General features: G+C 36.8%; 1 long non-coding RNA gene across 1 annotated transcript in view; it reads left to right on the top strand.

The window, feature by feature from the left end:
* Positions 1–21,921, top strand: part of LOC122441036 — a 75,530-nt gene extending 53,609 nt beyond the window's left edge. The window contains exon 3 of the long non-coding RNA XR_006269181.1: positions 21,274–21,921. This is a non-coding gene — a long non-coding RNA (uncharacterized LOC122441036). The remainder of the gene's footprint in view (positions 1–21,273) is intronic.
* The last annotated feature ends 543 nt before the right edge of the window (positions 21,922–22,464 follow it).

Below are 22,464 nucleotides of genomic sequence, written 5' to 3' on the forward strand. Positions count from 1 at the left end.
CTTTTAAAAAGATGCTGAAATGGAATATAACAAGTCAATTTTTATACAATAAACCATGGGTTAACTAATAAAACTATATTTGTGCTATGGTGTCCTAAAAAATTTCCAAGCATTATATGAGATAAATAGATTATAAACATAGCTCATCTTTAGCACCAGTTATACAGTTTCTCGTGGAAAATTAATTGTACACCTTTTTCTTCCCTACAGTATTTAACTTTTTTTTTTTTTTTAATCCATTTGCCAGGCTCTGGTTTGGAGCCTGGAATATTAAACTGTCATCTCACAACCAAAAAAGGACAAGAGTAAAGTGAAAATGGATCTCATCCCAAATAACTAAAAGTTTTTTTGGCATTGTTTAATATTTGGAGGGAAATAAGTGAGCTGTAATCTAACAGAGCAGAAAGCTCCTCGCTGTCATGTTTTAACTATTGCTTTTAATCTCAGAATTAAACATAACAGAACAAAGCACATTTCCTACAATCCACGATGAGGAAATATTCAGCCTCACAGTACCATTTTTGGAATCAGGCACACTATCTTTAAGTCTACTCATTTTCCTTTCTAGGTCCCAAAGCAGGAGACCTCACATACACAATTTTTTTTTCCCCCGCAGAACAGTCATTTTGATTTTTAAAAGAAAGTTTCCTTTGCATTGGACGCTCTAGGTGCCTGCTCTGTTGAAATTAAGTATTATTTAATGAAGTGAAGAAGCTTATAAGGCCCATTATATTTTGGAGAGTAATATTTTAAAACATAGAATTTGGAGCAATGTTTCAAAAGATGGGATTCGGAGAGCTGTAGATAAATATCATCTACATAGAATATGCTTTGCAACCTACTGTAAAGAGATTTTTTTCCCCACTCCTTTAACTGAATTTTTTTAATTTAAAGAAATTGCTGCTGGAGAGGAAACTCTGCTATTTTTCTTGTGTTTTCTTACTTTTTTCTCTTTTTAGTTTGCATTTCAAGAGACATTTGCATGAAAACAGCCCTGTTCAACTGGGGTTTTACCTGCTCCTCCTCCTGATGGATTGACCGCCAGTCATAATCAGTGAGGAGAGAGCTTCCAAGGCTGTAATTCCCCATCCTTTATCTCAGGTTCCTTTCCCTTTTTTTCATAAATTCCCTTCCCCCAAACTCAGTGGCAGTCCTTCCTTTTACTGACCCTAGGAAAGCTTCAGCTCCCTTTTCCCCTCCGTTGACCTTCGGTCCATAAACTCCCACTCCAATTTTGTGAACTTTTCACTTGCAACTGCTCGGCAGCCCTTACTGCCTGGCGTCCCCAGCAGTTACTGTCTCTAAAGGTGCCTTAACTGTAAGAACGCATGCTCCCCTAAGTGACGGCACTTCCACGTTTTTGCTTCACAATGGCACCCGCTAACTCCTAATCATCCTCGAAGAATCCATTTATCTCCTCTCCATAAAGATTTCCTGACCTTTGTAATCTGACGGGTATCTATCCTTGCCTTATACCACCATAGCATTCCTGTGCTACCACCGTGATCCTGACTGGATTGTTGGAATCGTTTGTCTATAAACTCCATGGAAGTGAGGACATTAGTTTTGTCTATATCCTCTACCTCCTAACATAGTTTCACACTTAATAGGTGCTCATTAAACATTTCTGAATGAGTGTTGTTCAGCTACCCTCTGTGTAATACTGTTGGGCTTTGTGGGGCGAGTCCACTATAAGCAGGGAAGGTGGTGCAACCTTTGCAAGGAGTTATTTGCATTTTTGGAGTGAATTAGCCTGGGTTATCCATGTGCTCCACAATCAGTTGAGAAGGCATGCAGGTGGAGAGGTGGGGGTAGGTATCTTTGAAGAATAAACATCAAGAATAAAGGCACAGAGGCAGGCAAATGAGAAAGAATATATGAGAGGGTCCGAGGTGGCTTCTAGGCCAAGTCAGGACTACACCATTTCCAGCTTCCCTGCCAGTCCCAGGCTATGGGCGTCTCCAAGTTTTGTCTCAAATGACCTTTATTTTATAATGCTTTTCGTGTTCCCTAGAAAGCTCTATTCTTCAGGTCCCTTTAGAATTTTACACTTTTAAAAATGAAACTATTTTGAATTGTAATTATTTGTGTGCACGTAATAATATCTCACTTGCTCAACCACATACTCTATGAAGGGAAGGTGTATTCTTTACCTATCCCTGAAGCTTCTGCCTAACATAGAGATTAGCACATAGTAAGTACACAGTATTATTATTTTCATCATTATCATTATTATTTTACTCTTTAGGGTGAAATTGAAAGTGAAAGTTGCTCAGTCGTGTCTGACTCTTTGCAACCCCATGGACTGTAGAGTCCATGGAATTCTCAGGCCAGAATACTGGAGTGGATAGCCATTCCCTTTTCCAGGGGATCTTCCCTACCCGGGATCAAACCAAGGCCTCCCCCATTGCAGGCAGATTCTTTACCATCTGAGCCACCTGGGAAGCCCAAGAATACTGGAGCGGGTAGCCTATCCCTTCTCCAGGGGATCTTCCCAACCCAGGAAATGAACTGGAGTCTCCTGCATTGCAGGCAGATTCTTTATCAGCTGAGGTGCCAGGGAAGCCCGCTTTAGGGTGAGTATCTTTATTAATGATACATGGTATACAAGAAATGAATAAAGCTCTGTTGTTTGAGTGCTGTCTATATAACATCCTAGTCTTGAGCTACTTGGTTTTACAGACTAACATATCTAGCCATTGGTGGTTTTTCTGTAGGGCTTGAAGGCTTGTGTATGACGTTTAGATACGGCAAAAAGCAAAGTGATATTTTTCATCACTTTAAAATCCACAACAAAATAGTTAAATTTTGACTATCAAGGTAGAGAGGAAAACTATCATTTGACTTAGAAATTAAACACTTTAATCATAGACATAAATTTGTGTTCCTTCTTGTTTTGCTATTTCTGCCAGTTGGCAGGAGCTGAGGTAATCCTGAGGCAGACTTGAAATATTTAAAGCACCAGTTCCAATCCCACCACTGGGCATATATCCAGACAAATTTCTAATTTGAAAAGATACTTCACAGGACTATTTAAAATAGCCAAGATATGGAAAGAACCTAAGTGTCCATCACCAGAAAAATGGATAAAGAAGATATAGTATATACATATAATGGAATATTATACTGTCATTAGACAGAACGAAAGAATGCCATCTGCAGCAACATTGATGGGCCTAGAGATTATTCCATTAAGTGAAGTAAATCACAAAGAGAAAGACAAATACCATATGATATCACTTATGAGGACTCTGAAGTGTGTTAGTCACTCAGTCCTGTCTGACTCTTTGGGACTCCATGGACTATAGCCTGTCAGGCTCCTTTGTCCATGGAATTCTCCAGGCAAGAATATTGGAGTGGGTTGCCATTCCCTTCCCTAGGGGATCTTCCCAACCCAGCGACTGAACCCGGGTCTCCTGCACTGCAGGTGATTCTTTACTGTCTGAGGCACCAGGGAAGCCCAGAATCTAAAATATGACACAAGTGAACTTATCTACAAAACAGAAAGAGAGACTCACAGACATAGAGAACAGACTTGTGTTTGCCAGGAGGTAGCAGTGGAGGGATGGATTAGGAGTTTAGGATTAGCAGATGCAAACTATTACATATAGAATAAACAACAAGATCCTATTGTATAGCACGGGGAACTATACTCAACATTTTGTAATATAATATGAAAAAGACAATATGTATATAGCTGAATCACTTTGCTCTACAATAGAAATTGACACAATTTTATAAATCAACTATACTCCAATGAAATATATTTAAAAAAGAGAAAGCACCAGTTATTCTTGAAATAGTCTATCTAACTGTGCCTTTGGCTCTATGCTGGCCAGTGTCCTACAATGCAGATGAAAGAGAAGCTCAAGAAGCCAGGAGATTTCTGTTTCTGTTTATTTTCTGTGTGACCTTGGGTAAGGCAGTTTTTTAAGCAGATCTTACGTCCAAATTTTTTTAAGCAAAGCAGTTCAATTAAATGGCTAAGATCCCTTCTAACATCACATTTCTAGGATTTTCTGAAATTTTAAGAAAACCAAGGAAAGAGATCATTGACATACAGCCTATTTTTTTCACATGCACTTGAGCTAGTATTACTGCAGAGAGACCTATTATTGCTGAGCTCTCTATAATATAAAAAGCAAGAAAATTCACAGGCATTATTTGCCTCTAACCTTGTTTTATTCCACTGGGTAAATCTGGAGGTTGCATATATTGCCCAGAAATGGCAATAGAGGTGAGAGTCAAAAGTCTCAAGAAGTTCTTCCTTCTCTCAAAAAGCCAATAGATTCAGTTGTAATTTTCAGCATATTTTAAAAACTCCAAGTTAATCCCTGTTTAACTAATAGTCATATCCTTTTACTAGAAGGAGAATCTAAAGGGTTTATAATTTTTTGGATTTCTAATACTATCATTTATCTCTTTATTTCTAAACGTGCTGAATGATATTAATTTGGGGGAGTGGAGTGGCAATGTGAAATGATTTTGCTCTAAAACTTGTAAGACATCCTTTCAGATAACTGAAGACACCAAAGAAGGCTACAAGGCTATACAAACAGAAATAAAAACCCACTATGAATCTTCTGCTTAGAGAAAAACATTTAAGCACTGAAGAAGAGTGAACCAGCAGAGGAGAGATGAGTTAGTGGTTAGTTTTCTTTTCCTAAATTTTGAAAATCTCCAGATTGAACTTTTATTTTTCAAAGTAGTTGATCTTATTGAGTTTTTAAAATAAAGTATCACATTTTAAATAATTTTAAAATTTAGAGATTTTGGAAAATTTCAAATTTGAATTTTAAGTGGAACTGAATTTTAAATATATATTTAAATCCATGTGTAATTACTGATACAGAAAGAATGTTAACATTTTTTATATCAGAGATTAAATACTTAATTCACACTAATTTAAATTCATATTTACATCAGTTTGTATAGAACTCTTATCTCAACTCATAAACTACTCCATTTCCATGTTTAAAAGAAAGACTTCCATCTAGTAATTCTTATCTATTGTTAATTTTCTCTATAAACTTCCAGAAAGTGTCTTTTACGACACCTGCATAAAACTATTCAGTTAATCACCAATATGATTCTAACAGACAATTCTCCAAAGTTTAGCTTCATTTTTTTTTCACATAAGCGTTTGCTCTATAAATATTTAATGCAAAATTAGTCAAAGTTGTTATAATTTGTTATATAATTTTACTTAAATCCAAGAATGGCTTTTCTCTTATATAGTTTTCTAGTTTGTGTCAATAAAATAAGATGTATACAAGAAGCAAAAAACAACTTTGGCATCAGAGTTCTTGATTCTGAACTTTGACTTAAAGACCTGATTAATCGTAACTCTTACCTATCTATCCTGAAATGACCCCAAGTCACATCCTCAGAGAGTACACTTCTTCTTGAGAAACCTTGGGATAAAAGAGAATTTATGATATTACAGCAAGAAGTTACATTTGCAAGAAATCAAGGTAAGATCAAGTGAAACGGTGTTCACCGGAGTTTGAGATGCATGAAAACTTCCAGAGAGTGTGTTTTTGTGTAGAAATTTCTTTGGGGGCAGAAGACTTCAAGGCCTGAAAGACACAGGCTTCATTTCTACCAGGTCAAGAGAACTAATCACAGTTGGGAAAAGACATTCTTATTTTCAACCACAAAATTGCTCTTCATTCCTACAGAACAACAAGGAAAGTGAAACTGGAAGCAAGCCAGATGCTTTTCTGGTTTTCCTTTGGGTGTGAATTTGTTCACAAAGCTCTCAGTTCAGAACATAATGTTACGTTCTGGAAACGCCACGGTGTATTGTTAGGGGATATAATGTCACACTGAGGAACGTTCATTTCACAAAGGAATTTCACTTGCTAAACTGCAACTAGAAACCATGTGTGTGCACAATAAACACACACACACACACACACACAATTTATGTATATGCTCTGAATTTCAGATCTACTCAAAGAGCTGAAAAGAAAAAATGTCATTTTCAAAAGCCATCAAAGCTAGAATGCTAAATAGCTTCACTTTTTATTTAGAGGCAGAATTTCTCTGAGACCTGATTTACCTCCACAGTAGGAAAGAAGAGTATGGATTAGTCCCTGTAAATTTTTTTTCCCTACTATGACTATTTAGATTACTCATATGAAAGAATGTCTCTATATTTGCAACAAAGCATGCATTTCTGAGTTCAGAGGATGACATACACTATTTTGTCAAAAGTAATTGAAACATGAGGCCAAGTCCTATTTTTTTAAATGCCTGTTGCATTTGTTCATGGTTTATTAATGTTTCCTGACTTACAGATAACAGGTTCTCAGCGGTATACTTAACATGGTTGCCTGTGGGGCAATTTGCTCTTCTTGCACTTTCAGAGAGTTGAGGGCTGGAGGAAGTGAAGTTGAGTGCAAAGCAATAAAACTTAACACCCTGACAAGAAGTGACTGGACTCTTTTGTGGCATTCTGATGCCATTTCATGCCTATTGGTTTATTCTTTCCAGCTGAGTTGCAAATTATTCCCGGGATGGACATTTTTATGTCTTTCATAATTTTTCATGGGCTTCCCAGGTGGCGCTAGTGGTAAAGAACCCACCTGCCAATGCAGGAGACAGAAGAGACGCAGGTTCAATCCCTGGGTCAGGAAGATCCCCTGGAGGAGGAAATGGCAACCCACTCCAGTATTCTTGCCTGGAGAATCCCATGGACAGAGGAGCCTGGCAGGCTACAGACTGGACTCCTTCGTAGCATCCTGATGCCATTTCATGCCTATTGGCTTATTCTTTCCAGCTGAGTTGCACATTATTCCTGGGATGGACATTTTTATGTCTTTCACAATTTTTCATAGCACTCAGGATATGCATGTACATAGCAGGCATTAGCGTATATTCTTAATAATTAAGGGCATCATTTCAGTGTTGAAAATAGTATATGTTATATTCAAACAGCCATGGAAAGCTGGACATTCTTTTGGCTGTTTGTCTCCTGCTAAGAAAGTTTCAGAGAATTCATGGGCCTGCCATACAGTCTATGGTTCTGAGCCATGAAGTGGGTTGAATTACCTTTGGACTGCCAGCTCTAGAACTTGGGTAGCATCCTAGGCAGTGCTAAGTAACAATCTGATCTTCTCAACCCCTAGAAAGTAAGAAATACAAAAATGAAATGGCACTTTGAAACACATTTTTAACAATACTTCATGAAGTATGTTGAAGAAAATAAAAATCATGTTCCCATTTTGAAAGCAAAGGGACTGCTGATTGACTGATAATTGGGCACGTCTTTAACTCTGGGCATTTCCTCAAGTCATCTTCACTTTAGTCTCTCCCCTTTCTCTGTCCTGGGTTAACAGAGGTTACAATGACAGTGTAGGGAGGGCATTTACCTGGGCAACAGGCTGAATGGAGAAGAAAAAAAAATGTAATTTCTACGTGGGAATGTGGTGAGGGGCTTGAGAAGGTTATTCATAAGTGGCATTGAGGAAATATTTTCAGTGAATCTTAACAATATCTTTGAGAAGCACAGCAAAAAAGTAGACAGTCTTCTGTTTTTTAATGTGAAAGTCGCTCAGTCATGTCCAACCCTTTGTGACCCCATGCACTATACAGTCCATGGAATTCTCCAGGCCAGAATACTGGAGTGGGTAGCCTTTCCCTCCTCCAGGGGATCTTTATGACCCAGGGATTGAACCCAGGTCTCCCGCACTGCGGGCAGATTCTTCTTTACCAGCTGAGCCACAAGGGAAGCCCGGTTTTTTAATGTAAGTTCAGGATATTTATTCTGAGGTGATTCATAAACTTCACCACTCCACAAAATCCCTTTTGATATTTTCTTTATGTTTGTAGTGTCACCAGTTTTTAGATTAAAATGTCATAAAATACTGACTTTGTAGTTCCTCAGTTGAATATTTTGGCTATTATTCTTTTGGACTATAACCTGAAAAATCCTGTAGAATCTCACTTGGTTGAATAGTGCAGTTAAAGATAATTAAGGAATATAACAAATCAGTTGTTTTTATCCATCAATATGGGCACCTCAACTGGTAGATATAATCAATTCATCAACTAACTGGAGTGCCTGTCTTCTGCACAGCTGGAAATGTTATTCTGAAAGGCTTTTATTTTGTATTTTAAATTTATTTTACTATTTATTTGGCTGTGTCGGGTCTCAAGTGCGGCATGAGAGGTCTTTTCGTTGTGGCATGTGGACTGTTAGTTGCTGCCTGAGGGATCTGGTTTCTGACCAGGCATTGAGCCTGGACCCCCTGCACTGGAAGCAAGGAGTCTTAGTGACTAGATCGCCAGAGAAGTCCTTATAAGGCTTTTAAATCTCCTTTTTTTTCATATATTAGTGGAAAGGAAAATCAAAGGAGTGTCATTTTTAGAAGGCATTGGGGCTATAGCTTTGCTAATTTGTTATGTTGATTTAGGACAAATTCTTAGTGCAAATTAATTTACTGCTCCCTCTTCCAAAAACTGATACCAGGTTGAATTTATATGGGATTCCTTTTATATCTTGGGGCCAGCATACTTTAGATGCAAAAAAGAGGATCTAAGTTCTCTGGCGATATTTGGGGGACAGTTCTGAAGGTGATGGTTTGTGGACTTCCTAGGAGAAATTTTGGCATTGCTGTATATGCCAGTAACTTTTAAAATTTAGCGTGGATCAGAATGAACTGACGGATTTGTTAAAACACAGATCACCTCAGTGCCAGAGTTTCTGATTCAGAAGGTGAAATACAAATAATCTGTATTTTAGCAAGTTCCCATGCAATACTGCTGGTTTGGAGACCCCACAGTGTGAGAACTTCTAGCCTAGAATATATCCTAGACCCACTAGAAATCCCTCAAACCTACTGGCAGAGCTGCAAAAGTTAAAGAATGATGGAGTTAAACAGGATGGATAGAAACAGACATTTTGGGTTGATTGGTCAGGCCACACACAGAAATGGAGGAAACTACAAAATCTAGAGACCGTTTTCTTTGCTACTGGGAATTATCTCTGCTTAGCTCTGTAAAAGAAGCAAATTGACATTTATATGATGGCAAACTGTAAGGTACCCGCTGCCAGCATGAGCGGTTCAGACTACCCACTGTTATTTTTAAATGTTTCAGACATCCTGGGAGCAAGTGCAAAAAAACAGACTCATGATCTAAACAATATGAGGAACAGATAGTACACTTCAAACAAGACATTCCTTTCTGCCAAAGCAGGTTCGAAGACACAGTGTGAAGCAGAAGCCACTATTTTAGAAAGAAAAAAAATACATAAAGGGCCTTTTTATGAAAATTTCCAGACCTAAATATCCTTACCACTATTTACCTGTGCAGTTGAAATGCGGGTTTATTTCAATTAGGAACATTTCTTACTCATCAAGGAAAGGTAAGAAAAAGTGGGTACCACATGTGGGTTTCATAAAATGTACTTTTGTTCAAAACATGTAAATGATCTGTCCCCTTCCCCACAGGCCTTTAGCAAACAAGGGTGATGGTCATTGTGCCCAAGGTAAGGTACACATGCAAACATTTCGATTGTACTTTCTGGACACCAGAAGTCCGAAAAGAGAAGTCTGATTTACAGTCAACAGTTTCCACAAGTGACCCCTGGCAGAAAGGGGCTGCTTTTTCAGCTGGCGCTGTTGTTGAAGTTCAGAGGAATAGCTCATCTGTCTCTATTTCAGGCGTCTGGCAAACGGAGAACTGTTTCAGCATTCTCCATCCCACTAAACACTTTCAGATGACTTCCACATTCTGGAGCATCTGCTGGTTATCTCATTTCTCTCATTTTGGATTATTTTCCCTGTTGTGTTTTGAAAAGACTCCCTCTCTAACTTTTATTTTCTAAGTCCACTATTGTTGCTCTTGCCATTTTGGGAGAAATCAACAGATGTGTTTGGTATTACCCCATGAGATAGGCCACACCTGTGGATAATCTGAAACCAGAAATGGTAATTAAAAAAGAAAAAAGAAATAAATAAAAGTCCAGTTGAATCACAATTATAAAATATGTTCAGGAAATGATTCATGGACTGAAAGTAAACAGTCATCAATAATTTTGGGATCTTTTTTTGAAAGTTCTTATAAACAGCACAGTACTCAAAGAAATTCTATACACATGTTGTTATTACATGTGATGCATATATATAATATAAACATTATTCATAACTTATTATTATAAATGAATCCACTCGTTCTTATCTTTACTGTTGCTTTGCCAGGTACTGTGTTCTGCTCTATGCTTGTAAAATATCAAAACAGCCAAATACTCTTCCTGAGGGAATTTTCTTCATTTCCATAAAATACAGATACATATAACTCTTAATATATTTATTCCAGCTCTTCATTTGTTTTATAGAGCGCATGAATGATGTTTCACATATACTGAGGGTTTTCTTACCCCAGTTAATCAGATATACGGGGCACTTATACTTGAATATTAATGTATTTATTTAAAAGCAGGGTGACTAGTGCCATTAAAATTGTAATTTGAATTGGTTAGTGTCCAATGAACATTGCTTGATACATACTGTTAATTAGACAGCAAGGATGAGTATTCTGTTTGCAATCATGTCCTTCAGAAACAGAAAGAACAATGGGCATGTGATTTCACAAATAGTCTTGTTTCCTTAATTTTCTGAGATCTTAAAGTACAGAAAAGATGAAAGAAAAACATTAAAAGATCACAACATACAATATTAAAGACACACCACTAGATGTATCTATTCTGTTATTTCTGAAAGAAGCAAAATATTTACAAATTTAGCCAAAGTCTACTACAACCACTCCCTGCTATTCCATTTTGTTCTCCCTTCTCAAAGACACCTTCGCCCTCATAAAAGAGTCCAGAGAAGGATGAGTTGAGAGAATAGCGCTGACATATATACACTGCTGCTGCTGCTGCTGCTGCCAAGTCGCTCCAGTCGTGTCCGACTCTGTGCGACCCCGCAGACGGCAGCCCACCAGGCTCCCCGTCCCTGGGATTCTCCAGGCAAGAACACTGGAGTGGGCTGCCATTGCCTTCTCCAATGCATGAAAGTGAAAAGTGAAAGTGAAGTCGCTCAGTCGTGTCCGACTCTCCGCGACCCCATGGACTGCAGGCTCCGTCCCTGGGATTTTCCAGGCAAGAGTACTGGACATATGTGCTGCCATGTGTAAAATAGCTAGCTAGCAGGAAGCTGATGTATAACAGAGAGAGCGCAGTTTGGGATTTTGTGATGACCTAGAGGGGCGGGGCTTCCGGGTGGCTCAGACGGTGAGTAAAGCATCTCCCTTGCCACGCGGAAGACAGGGTCCGATCCCTCGGTTGGGAACATCCCCTGGAGAGGGAAATGGCAACCCACTGCAGTACTCTTGCCTGGAAAATCCCATGAACAGAGGAGCCTAGTAAACTACAGTCCACAGGGTCGCAAAGAGTCGGACACGACTGAGTGACTTCACTTTCTTACTTTAGAGGGGTGGGATTGGGCGCGGGTGGGAGGGGACTTAAGAGGGAGGGGATTTGTATACTTATAGTTGATTCATGTTGTTGTATAGCAGAAATTAACACAACGCTGTAAAGCAATTATCGCTCAATTAAAAAAAAATAAATAAATAAAGGCCAGATAGAAATCCCTGGCTCCCTCCACCATGTGAAGATAAAATGAGAAGTTTGGGACCGAAAGAAGGCTCTCACCGAATCATGGTGGCATCCTGTTCTTGAACTTTCAGACTCCAGAACTATGAGAAATAAAGTTCTGTTATTTATAAGTCACCAAATCTGTGGTATTTTGTCATAGTAGCCTCAACAGATTAAGACAGATAGCTTTTTTTTTTTTTTAATCTTTGCAATCGTTAGCAAAAGATAAGACAATAATGGCCAAACGAACACCTTTATCATCCTTCCTTGTGATCGTCCACTGGATGCAGAGATTAATTTGAGGAGTTGGATTGTTGCTTGGACAAAGATCGGAGGACAAAGAATGAAGTCCAGTGACATAAGGGTGTTGTCAGGGAAACAAAACCATTATGTTCTTAGTGCAAATTAGGCAAAGATGGATTTTAACAGCAGTTTGAGAAAACATTTTTGCCATCGTCAGAAGCAGGATTAGGTTAACATCTGCTGCTTAGAGAAATACTGATTTCTGCCCTTTGTTTCACAAGATGCCTACATTGATGGCGATCTCTATCTCTGTATAAGACAGAAATCTAAAAGACTAAAGGGACGTCAATTGTCCTTGCCATGTTTCAGAGAAAGAACAGATTATATTTCTTTGTTGCTGCCAAATATTGTCTATAGGAAAAATATCATAACTTACACCTAGCCTAACAAAAAAGAGCTCCTATGTTTCTTAATACTGTGTCTTAATCACTACTGTTATTTAATGAGTATTTTTAAGGTATTAATACTTTTGCTAAATATGATATACTAGTTTCAGTTCACCCAGTGGAACCCCTCACACAGAGGTTGAATTATCTGGAGGTTTTTATGATTGTAACCGCTTGGCCAATACACTTTCAGTCTCCCAATATCTCAATATCTGCCTTACTATTGAGAGTTTCATGAATGATGCAAAAAAAAAAAAAGAGGTTTATAGCAATATATTAGGAATAAAAAGCAAATGCCTCATACCACAAATATCACAAGCAATGATCTACCTTGTCAGTTTTGGAAAATCAAAACTAAAAAAAAATATGTTTTATTATCTCTTCTACGAATAAAGAATACGGTTAAAAGATTTCTTTTGACTACTCATTTATGCTACCTGTAAAGAAAATTACTTTAAATTTTATTTATGTGTATTTATATAGTCCCGTATTGTGCTCTAATACCCCAAACAGCAAGAAAATAGCTTGTCAATGGGCTATAGGTGCACAGCCAATTTACATTAGAAAAACGACATTGTGGATATTTGATGACAATTCTAAGTCTATAAATTGTTGGTATATTTAAAGGTGTATTTATGTTTATCAATTTGAGAGACTTAAACAGAGATATGTCTTTGAATGCATGACAGGAAGCTTCAAAAGGAGTAGTGAAGCTGTATGTTTTAAATCTGCTGATAAAGAAACTTACCTATTTATCTGTATGATTCTTTTTCTCCAACTGTATTGACTCCAAGTTATTATGTATGCTTAAAAGATTACATGGAGGTGTGATGCTACTGAGAAAATATTTTCACAAGCTGTAAACTTTGGTGTCAGACTTTTTTGCACAGTTTGTGATTAAGAATTTCAACATATTGCATTTGGGTCCTGAAGTTTTATTTGTGGAGCCTCCTTTTGCTTGGCTCAATGAAAGGTCACCTTTTACCTGATCTGTATTCTCATCAGAGCTTCATGACATGGTAAATCTAATATTCATAAACACCTGGAGGCTGAACTTGAAAAACTGTTAAAGTTACCGTTGTGTTTTTATCATTTGTTTTTACTTATGACTATGTAAAACTGAGAGAGAACCCCAAATTCCAGAACTACAGTTCCTGATGGAATATGCTGCCATGTAGTCTGTCTCCTAGTATCTCAGTGAGTATGAAGGTCTGATTATACCATGAGAATCTCCAGTGTTGTTGGTGATACCAAGAATATCAGTTTGCATGTAAATGTAACCCCCTTGCATATAACATTTTACATGATGACTCTTATTCCAAATATAAAACATGGCAGAATCTTTATGAGCTTGGGTGATTCAAAGAATTCAGAGATTGAGAGCCAAGAATAAATATTCACATACTTTGCAGTTTCACCTAGTACTAGGTTTAGGCTCATGGATGAGTGGATATTATGTAAAGCTCTTCAGTCTACCTTTGAATTCTTAGAATATATTTACCATATTGCATTCAATTTTAGTAATAGCTGTCCTAAGAAATTTTCCTTGCTTCCTTTGGAATTTCTCAGAAGCTAATTCAATTTCAACACACTATTTTATCTGGCCTTAATCTTTTAAGCAAACCTTTTAGCATAGGAGTGGGGTCGCTTCAACTACAGATACATATTAGAATCAGTGGAGGTTTGAAAAACAACAACAACTCTGGTTTTATGCTCAATTAAATCAGAATTGCTAAGAGGAAGGACTGTGCATTGTGTTTAAAAAAAAAACAAACTTTAGATAATTCTAAAATTCAGCTAGGCTTGATAGCTCCTGACTTAGCATTTAAGCTTCCTTATGTTTATACATCGTAATTACCATTATACCTTATATATCTATGTTATATATAAGTATGTTAAATGTTTACAAATCTGACTCTATCAGATTGGTTGAAAAACAACCTAAGGGCATGGAATAAAGCTTACTTTATTTTATATTTGTCCTAGTGTCTGGGTCTCAACATACGCTTGAATGAACGAAGGAATTACAGCGCAGGACATATTTACCCATTTATAAAAAGATTAAAAAAAAAAAAAGATTTATGTCAGGTAATAATCAATAAATGCTATTTAAATGAATAAAAGGAGTGGAAAAAGTGAATTTTTCACTCTTATACAACTTTGATAAAGATCTCATGGATAGTATTATTAATAAATACTGGGTAATAGTTCCATGGTTTGTGTATGTACTTAGTTGTCTTTGTAATATCTTCATTCTTAGGTTAAAAACTAAGCTTCTTGAAAGAAACAAAGAAACAAATATCTGAGTATTTTTCTGATTATATTGCTTTTATAATTTCTAAGAATTCCTAGTACTAAGGACTGTTGAATACATATTACTGGACTGTCTGAATGGGCTAAAATAAATGTTTGATTTGCCCATATTTTAGAAAAAATATCTTTTTATATACATTTCTTTTCACTTATAATAATACCCCTCCCCTCCCCCCAACATAAATAATCAATGAGCAAATTCCTCCATTATCCTGACTTGGATAAAAATCTTTTTCTAAACTATTAATGTCAGTCAAGACATCTAGAAGTAATATGGATGCAGCTATTTAGCGCAATTCTTGCTCAATAATTCAAACATTACCAATTCTAATTCTCTACTGAATCCCACTTATCTCCTTCATGTGGGCAGTAAGACTTTGAAAGGAAGTTGGGTCTGCTTTATTCTGATATCACACATATTTGAGATTCAAATGACTGTGCAATAAAAAGTGAACATTATGCATTGTCCTTACAGAGCTTCACTCTTTGAGGAACACAAAGAGCTTTAATATGTGATCTTGTTAATCTTCACAATATCCCTTCTAGGAAGTAACATGACATTTTCATGCAAGAAAATCCAGGTGCAGTGTAGAAAATGCCAACCTGACTTACTGGAGGGAATTTTTTTAAGGTTTGAAATCTCTTTTAAGATTTTTTTTTGTTTATATATTTCAGACTTTAGGCTTTTCAGTGCTGTGTTCAGTGCCTGGTAAGCTTGAGATGATCCAGATGGTATTTCCAACCCAAAGGACATTTTTTTTTTTTAATAGAGACTTGGATATATATACATATATATGTATTTTTTATTTTCTTCAAATTAGTGTATCCATATGGTTTGATTTGGTGAAATGTGACCAGTTTGTGGATTTTAAATAATTAATTTCAGCTGCTTTAACAAAGAAGTGGTTTTTCAATGTACAGACACCAGTATAATTTGTAATGGCAATGCAAATAATCATAATGGGTAATAATTTATCTGTACCCTAAACAACTTTTGCTTATCATTTTATATTTTCTTTGCCCTCAGTTTAATTATATTCCAATCTGCTGTCAACATTACTACTTGGATGCTTTTTTTCAAAATGCTTGAATACTTTTAGGGTGGCCTTGTACACCAGATTGGCATAATAGAGATCCTCACCATGACTGACTTTACCTGGGTTTTTTGCCACTTGCAAACCTATACCCAAATGCGTCATTTACCTCAGATATAGTCACTATTACCTGAACACATCATCATATCAAATTCTCAGAACTGTTTCCTTTCCCTGCAATGTACATCCATCTTTTCCTCATCTAGCTAAGTTCTACTTGGCATTCAACATCCAGATCAAGAAACATACCATAATCATTGAATATGCTATAGATGTTGGCCCAGGTTTTCTCATTCCAATAGATACTGGCTTCTTGAGGAAAGAAACAATACACTATTTATGTTTAAATCTCAATACTTAACATAGTAACTGACATATATTAGAGATGCTGATAAAAGGGTCTATTAAAAGAATAGTTTTCTTGTTAAAGTGTATATGCTTCAATATCTAAGAGCATAGCTAATAGCAGCCATTTAATTCTCATATTAACAAATTAATACTTAAACCAAATAACAGAGAATATATTTAGACTTATTCTCTTCATGACGGTAAACATTTTATATGGTGAAAGTTGTTGCTAACTAAGCAATATAGAGGTGTTGTGCCTGTTCACATTATAGACTTTTCTCATTGAATGCAACTGATTTACTAAAATTAAACCACATTTTAGAGTCCTTACAACTTAATTCTATGTAGATTTTCTAGTAGAATCTTGGTCCTTTTCCGAGGTTGTCCTGCAGCCACCTACATTTGAAGGTAGGAAGTATACTCTTCAAATAGGAACCTTCTGTAATATTCTTAAGAGGATGAAATCCTTCCTCCCCAGTTGATCTAATATCAGATCATGTTCATCTGCCCTTTCTTGGAAACGTGAAAACAGGTTGTAAAACATTTAAGGGTGAGAAATAATTCTTGTGGTGTGCTGCTTGAGAGATTTGAAGCCATGTAATCTCAGTCTAGGTGCTATCTGGGAATCAAGCCATGCTGCTGGGATGCAATACTTACTGTTTTGGCTCCTCGTATACTTGCTATTTGAACTCTGGCATGATGCCTTAGGTTTACAATAATAGGCATTATGGAAAACAGTTGTGTAGAACCTGCCACTGTCTTCAGCGCCAAAGGATCTTTTCCAAACATCATGTATTATATGAGGGGATTTCAAATGTGACTGCTTAGGAAAACCTCTTGGAGAGCTTGCTAAAATACAGATCCCAGTGACCCACTTCAGACCTACTCAATCAGAATCTCTGGGAATAGTCCTTGTGCTTGCTCCATTGCTTCAGTGGTGTCCAACTCTGTGCGACTCCATGGAGTGCAGCCTGTCTATGGGATTTTTCAGGCAAAAGTACTAGAGTGGGTTGCTGTGCCCTCTTCCAGGGGCTCTTCCCGACACAGGGATCAAACCTGCATCTCCTGCATTGCAGGCAGATTCTTCACCTGCTGGGTCACCAGGGAAGCCCTGGCACTAGCCCTTGATATGAATATTAAAAAAAAAGTTTTTATTTTGAAATAATTTTAGGTTCACATATAAACCTCAAAAATAGTATAGAGTTTCCATGTTCTAGTTCCTCACCATCCAATGATAGTATCTTACTTAACTCTAACATCTAACACAATGATCCAAACCAGGAAATTGATGATCATATGACACAATTAACTATAGCCCTTAATTTGGATGTCAGATGCTTTTACATGCATTTTTGGTATATTAGTTTCATGACATTTTATCACATTTATAAATCTGAGTAACTGCCAACCCAATCAGCATGCAGAACTGTTCCAGCAACCTCCCGAGCTCTCTTGTCTTTATACCCACACTCTACTCCCAGTCCTAACTTTTAGTGACCACTAATCTGTTCTCTATAGTTTTGTCATTTCAAGAAAGTTATAGAAGTTGAATCATATAGTAAAAGTATTGGCTTTTTCTAATCAGTAAAATGCTCTTGAGATTCATTCCCAGGTTCTGTGTCTATCAACTTTGCTCTTTTTATTGCTGACTAGAATTCAGATGCACCATAGTTAATCTATTCCTCTGTCAAAGTACATGTGGGTTATTCCCAATTTGGGGCTATTACAAATAAAGCAGCTGTAAATATTTGTACACAGGTATTTGTGTGAACATAAAATTTCATTTCTCTAAGGTAAATTCAGCCCACATTTCAGTTTTGTCAAATGACTCTATACTTTTCTTTATGGTAGTTTCCCCTCATATTTTCCTTCTTGAACAATAATTTTTTCATTCAGAAATTAATTACCTCCTGATTTCCAAGCCTCCTTTTGTAGAACTGCCTCTTCTTCTAAGTTTGTTACAGTAAATATTTGGTGCACTGTTATTATTCAGGAACTTCTTTTCATTATGGTCTTGCATTGAATGCTTTTTTTTTTTTTCAATTGTGCCTTTCTTTGTGGTTTATACTCTTTTTACAGTGTACTTCCTAAGAAAGGATTCTTAAGTATTAAAAGTGTAATTATACACGTCAAAAAAAATCTACATTCTATACTGCCACTTGATTGATTGTTTACATAAATTTTATCTTAAAAATACTTTTTTTTCCTCCAAATTTTGAATACGTTACTCCACTGTCTTTGAATGTCCAACTTTAGCTCATTCTGATTCCTGAATTCTTTATATGCAACTGCTGTGTGTGTGTGCTTTTAAATTCTTCTTCCTATGCTGGTGTCATAAAATTTCACAGAATATCTTTTAAATAGGAACCTGGAAATCCATGGACAGATGAGCCTGGGAGGCTACAGTCCATGGAGTAACCAAAGGGTTGGACACAACTTAGTGACTAAACAACAACAAAAGCATTTAACCTTTTCAGTGTGGAATCTAATGTCTTCATGTTTTAGGAAATTTTCCTGTATGCTCTTTGTATTATTTTTAGGAAAAAAAAATCATCCTCTCCATTTTTGTTTGTTTATTTTTCTCTTTCAAGAACTTCCATTGGTTGGATATTGCATCTCTAAAATGGTCCTTTTATTTGCTTATATGTTGATTCCTTATTTCCATCTGTTTGAATTCTTGTTTAGCTTTCTTAAAAGCGCACTTGATTTCTAGAATGTGATTTCTAATTTTAGATCTACCATAAAATTTTTCAAAAGCTCTCTCTTTTATTCTTTCTTATTTCTAATTCTTAACAGACACAACATATTGTCTTATCTCAGGATATTAATTGCAAGGTTCTTAAATTTCCTTTTGCTTCCTACATTGTCTTGGTCTCTCCTCTTCTTGCTTTGATTTCTTTTCTTATTCCATCTTGCATATGGAGATTTTGGTCATGTCTCTGGTGAGCCCGGTCTCCCTGTTCATAGTTAAGTGTGAAGAAACCAACAGGAACGCTTGAACCTGTAGATGATGCTTGTGGGCATCTCTGTAATCAAAATCAGCTTTTCTTCACAGAGGTATCTCCCAATAAACATATCTATGGTTTTCATTTTTGTTTTAAATTGGGGCCAGTTCGGTTTTTCCAGTAACACCACTAGTCTCTTGCATCAGGGTTGTGCCTGGCTGCCAGGGTTCTGGTTCAAGTGGCACAGGGGGGAAAAGGACCAGAGTCCTTCTCTTCGATTACACCTCATTTAATCACTCCTTTCTTTTCTGTTGGAAATCCCTTTTCTTCCTCCCACCTTTTGGTAAGACTCCAGACTTTGGAGACAAGGGGGGTAGTGGTGAGGGTAAGTAGTTCATGAGGGGCGAGGGAAAAAACAGAAGTCCAATCTTTTTTTTTTTTTTAACAGGATTTTCATGCCTGTTTTCAGCCCTGACCCTTACTCATCCCTAGTATATTTGATGCAGCTGAATCCTGAGCCTTCTGTGGTTTCAACCAGCTTATTCTCACTGGTATTTCTGAAGCTTTTTAAATTTGCTATCAGCTTCCTGACCTTCTTCTGGCCTTCAAAATATTGCTGAAATTTCTTGTCCGATATGTTTCCATTGTTTTGTCCATTTTCTTTTGAAAATTTATTTACTGTCATGTTAAAGCTGTTTGAGGAGGGAAGATAAATGTCTGTAGTCAATCTGCCATGTTTAACTTGATGTATAGCTATGTTGCTGGCACTGTGATGCTTTGCACCATGGTAATTGCATTTAACTCTAGGTTCCAGTTGTAGGATAGTTATAGGACTATGTTCCATTCATCTCCAAGTATTTTGTTTGCATAATTCCATATATTCCTCAAAACAATTAACCAGTAAGTAAGATAAAGCCTAATTTTTATGGTTTTTTTTTTTTTTTTGCAGTTTTTTGCCTTTCTCTGTCTTTAGCTCTTATTTCTATTTTCATTTCCCCCTTTTCTTTTTATGTTCCTCCTGTAAAATACTATATGGAATTTCAGTTAAAATTTCCTCATATCAAATTTGGAAAAAGATAAGTGGATAAATAATGGAAAATAAAACAGTTAAGACAGCTAGGTAAATTTTTGATACTAACAAAGACTAATGTACTTTTAACTTCCATCTTGAGTCAGTTAATGAAAATTTTCTTTCTTCTCCTCCCCCTTCTTAATTAATATGAAACATAGTGGGGTTTACCATCACGGCTTGAATGGAGAAGAGAGGTGAAAACACACGGGCTTCACTTCTTTGCATTTATACTGAGATCTTGAGGAAGATCCTTTACCCAAAGTAGTCTAATTATACATTAGACTGGAGCTAATTATACATTAATGCTAATTTATATATTCATAAGAATTTACAGACTATTATTAATATAGGCATAAGTCTGGATGAATAAGTACTGGGTATGGTCCAAAGTTACTCTTATCTTCTAAATATTTTGCTAATATATTGTTTTTGGTAGTGCTGGTGAGTATCTAAAACGCATCCCAGGTTTTATTTCCTTCAAATTGGAAATGAAAATGATTTTATACCTCTCTTCTTCTTAAAAATCCTCAGGAACATTTTTAGTTTACCTAGAATAAAATTCTAACTCTCTATAAAAACCCTGCACATGTGCATGTTAAGTGGCTTTGACTGCCTGAGTCTAGTGATTCAGATTGTAGCTCAAATGTTTCCTTCAGAGAGACTGTCCTGAACCACATATTCAAAATAGCCTCACTGTCCACTGTCACTCTTCATTTTACCATCCAATTGTAATTCTTCACAAGGTAGTTATTATCTGATATTTTTGTGTTTGTTTCTTCTCCCTCCTCGTTATTTACATTTTATGGTTAGTCTCTCTAGTTGTTAAAAAGCAAGATTTTTGCCAACCTATTTTACTTTAAAATTCTTGAGTGTTTGCAAAGTGCTTGGTATTTATTAAGCACCCAATAAATATAAACAATAAGTTAAAGAAATACATAAACAGATTAATTGGTTAGTCAATCTAGGTGAATTACTGGAGGAAATTGCTAAATGTAGAACCAGTGAAATGTTACTAGAATTAACATGTATATCTTTAAGATTATAGATGAAGGGGATCTAAGTTTTTAAAACATGGAATAAAATAACAAATCTTATGCTAATTACAATATGCTGAACATGCACCATTCTAATAGGCCTTGTTTGGGAAAACTTGTTAAGGATTCTGGTCACCAATTTCAGTGTAAAGAGTTTTTCTCTCTCCACACAGCCAATCAAGTCTTTGACAGCAGCTGGATGTCCTACAATTCAACTCAATTCTGATACAGTCTACCTGAGGGCAGCTTCAGATTCCGAGGTTATGGACTCAATCCCATAAGACTGCCTCCCCTGCTAACTCCTAGCAAGCCCAGGCCATCCTGTTCTTTGACCAACCAGATAGAGATTGGAGGTTCTAACCCCTTCAACTTTGAGTTTGGTTAATTTGCTAACGTGGCTCACAGAACTTAGAAAAACACTTTGTTTACTGGATCAACCACTGGTTAACTGTAAAAGGGTATAACTCAAGAACAGCCAGTTAAAAGAGACACATAGGGCAAAGCATGGGGAAAGGTCTTGGAGTTTTCATACTCTCTTCATGTGTCCCACTCTCCCCAATCCTGAAGCGTTAACACCTAAAAGCTCTTTGAACTCTGTTCTTTAGGGGTTTTATGGTGCTTTCATTACAAAGGGCTGTGTGTGTATGTGCACACGCACACGCTCAGTTGCTCAATTGTGTCCCCTAGGTATGATTGATTAACTCACTGACTATTCATGATTGAACTCAATCTCCAAGGCCTCTCCTTTCCCCAGAGGCTAGGGGGTGGGACGGAAAATTCCAATCCTCTAATCACACAGTTGGATCATCCAAAAAGCAAGAGAGTTCCAGAAAAACATCTACTTCTGCTTTATTGACTATGTGGAAGACTTTGACTGCATGGATCACAACAAAGTGTGGAAAATTCTTAAAGAGATGGGAATACCAGACCTCCTGACCTGCCTCCTGAGAAATCTGTATGCAACTCAAGAAGCAACAGTTAGAACTGGATGTGGAACAAAAGACTGGCAACTGCAGATGGTGACTGCAGTCATGAAATTAAAAGATGCTTGCTCCTTGGAAGAAAAGCGATGACCAACCTAGACAGCATATTAAAAAGCAGAGACATTACTTTGCCAACAAAGGTCTGCCTAGTCAAGGCTATGGTTTTTCCAGTAGTCATGTATGGATGTGAGAGTTGGACTATAAAAAAAGCTGAGCACTGAAGAACTGATGCTTTTGAATTGTGGTGTTGGAGAAGACTCTTGAGAGACCCTTGGACTGCAAGGAGATCCAACCAGTCCATCCTAAAGGAGATCAGTCCTGGGTGTTCATTGAAAGGACTGATGCTGAAGCTGAAACTACAATACTTAGGCCGTCTGATGT

The sequence above is a fragment of the Cervus canadensis genome, chromosome 4, assembly GCF_019320065.1.
Source record: "Cervus canadensis isolate Bull #8, Minnesota chromosome 4, ASM1932006v1, whole genome shotgun sequence".
Classification (NCBI taxonomy): Eukaryota; Metazoa; Chordata; class Mammalia; order Artiodactyla; family Cervidae; genus Cervus; species Cervus canadensis.